This window comes from Colletes latitarsis, unplaced genomic scaffold, assembly GCF_051014445.1.
Source record: "Colletes latitarsis isolate SP2378_abdomen unplaced genomic scaffold, iyColLati1 scaffold0071, whole genome shotgun sequence".
Lineage (NCBI taxonomy): Eukaryota > Metazoa > Arthropoda > Insecta > Hymenoptera > Colletidae > Colletes > Colletes latitarsis.
Genome location: NW_027488421.1, coordinates 20,001 through 22,500, shown reverse-complemented (window position 1 = coordinate 22,500; position 2,500 = coordinate 20,001). Strand labels below are relative to the sequence as shown.

Genomic DNA, 2,500 nt, shown 5'->3' with positions numbered 1-2,500 from the left:
AAAAGGATATCAATGATGGGTTTTTAGCGCCTCGCCAAAGTGTCTCCCTTCTGTCTTAGTTTTTCATTCGTTCGATGCGAAACGCTCGCTAGGCGTAACCGGCTGATTACTTTTAACGTCCTTCCGTCGCTTTTCAAATTAAAGAAGAACCACGGTGTGTGTCTATGATAGAACTACCCGATCCGATTTTCGTTGATTCTTTGATAGTCTACCAAAGTCCACCGTAAGTTCGAAAGAAAAGCATTCGTGGACTGGACGACCGGCTAAACGCGCGGTCTCGCAATCGATATACATATTCGTAACAAAGAGAGACATGGGGCGACCAACTTCTCAGAGTATATCCCTTCTTTTGGGTTCCGTTCGTATCGCGCTTCTCGTCGTGTTCGTTCGAGCCTCTCCATAGAGGATGATCGTCCGATTCGTTTGATAAATTATCATTTTTCCCTGGGGCTGTACGAACGAACAGAGAGGAAGACGACGACCGACGGATACCACAAATTTCACGTGGTAGGGCATATATTACATATCATAATTATCAGTGTTTGATCAAATTTCTTTCCAGTGTCCTTTTTGTTATGCTCCAAAACTAGTATACGCTTTATTTTCTCTTTCCTTTGCATAAATTATTAACTTCGGGCAACGTCGGGAGCGCCGGTAATCATTAGATTTGTACGAAACGCGATTTGCGCCCCACGGTGGTTTTTAGTGCCGTCAAAGTCAGAAATCGTAGGAGCGGTGCTTTAACGGGCGGTCGTGATGATACTCCAGACAACACGACGCACGACGCCGTAAAACACTCGCGCGAGTCCAGACTGATCTCTGCCTCACCACGCAAGGGGTGCGCAAACTTGCCAATAATATATAATATTTATTCTTTTTCGTACGTCCAGCGACAAACGCCAACGAAATACCCAAATTCTCGCTCGTACGTTGATACCTTTCTCTTCATCGACCCGGCTCCGAAACGTTCTTCGCCATCTCCCCGAAAGGAGAGGTAAACGACGGCGGGGTTAGGGAATCTGAGAACAACGCAAGCAGTTTTAGGACAAGTGAACGACCCTCAGCCAGGCGTGGTCCAGGAATTTTATCCGTGGACCGCAATGTGCGTTCGAAATGTCGATGTTCATGTGTCCTGCAGTTCACACGTTGACGCGCAATTAGCTGCGTTCTTCATCGACCCACGAGCCAAGTGATCCACCGTTCAGGGTAATCATATACAATTTACAATTTTTTTCTTTGTATTTAAAAATGCTCCTTGTTCTTTGCTTTAAAAATATTCGATGTTCGCACCTCCGACCAGCGTATCGACGGAGGATTGAACGCGCCATATCGACGACAAAAGTTTCTTTTTGTTTCCTGAATGACGGAAAACCATCGTTCGACGGCCGGGCGTACAGTACATTCAAAAGCCTTTGCGCGTGGCTGCGACCAAACGGGTATAATACACCCGTATATTCTTGGTTCCGAACAGTAACTTCACGCGCAATCGGGCGAACGCACGCGGCAGCGCCCATCGGTTGCTCGATGAAATCGATGCGATAAACTACAGCCTTCTCGGCTGGTCGTCGTTAGTCGCGCGAGCAACGGATGGCCGCACAATCGACGCGTCGTCGTTTGCGATTATTCGCCTCACGTTAGCCATGAGTATGTATATTATTCATTTACGAACGAACGCGGCAGCGTCCATCGGTTGCTCGATGAAATCGATGCGATAAACTACAGCCGTCTCGGCTGGTCGTCGTTAGTCGCGCGAGCAACGATGGCCGCAAAATCGACGCGTCGTCGTTTGCGATTATTCGCCTCAAGTTAGCCATGAGTATGTATAACATTCATTTACGAACGAACGCGGCAGCGTCCATCGGTTGCTCGATGAAATCGATGCGATAAACTACAGCCGTTTCGGCTGGTCGTCGTTAGTCGCGCGAGCAACGATGGCCGCAAAATCGACGCGTCGTCGTTTGCGATTATTCGCCTCAAGTTAGCCATGAGTATGTATATTATTCATTTACGAACGAACGCGGCAGCGTCCATCGGTTGCTCGATGAAATCGATGCGATAAACTACAGCCGTTTCGGCTGGTCGTCGTTAGTCGCGCGAGCAACGATGGCCGCAAAATCGACGCGTCGTCGTTTGCGATTATTCGCCTCAAGTTAGCCATGAGTATGTATATTATTCATTTACGAACGAACGCGGCAGCGTCCATCGGTTGCTCGATGAAATCGATGCGATAAACTACAGCCGTTTCGGCTGGTCGTCGTTAGTCGCGCGAGCAACGATGGCCGCAAAATCGACGCGTCGTCGTTTGCGATTATTCGCCTCAAGTTAGCCATGAGTATGTATATTATTCATTTACGAACGAACGCGGCAGCGTCCACCGGTTGCTCGATGAAATCGATGCGATAAACTACAGCCGTCTCGGCTGGTCGTCGTTAGTCGCGCGAGCAACGATGGCCGCAAAATCGACGCGTCGTCGTTTGCGATTATTCGCCTCTGGCTATCC

At 48.8% G+C, this 2,500-nt stretch overlaps 1 non-coding gene across 1 annotated transcript; it reads right to left on the bottom strand.

Annotated features, from left to right (window-relative positions):
- Positions 1 to 1,054: 1,054 nt before the first annotated feature.
- On the bottom strand, positions 1,055 to 1,209 carry LOC143351096 (5.8S ribosomal RNA). The gene has a single exon (XR_013081475.1). It is a non-coding gene; the product is annotated as a 5.8S ribosomal RNA (ribosomal RNA).
- Between the last annotated feature and the right edge of the window lie 1,291 nt (positions 1,210 to 2,500).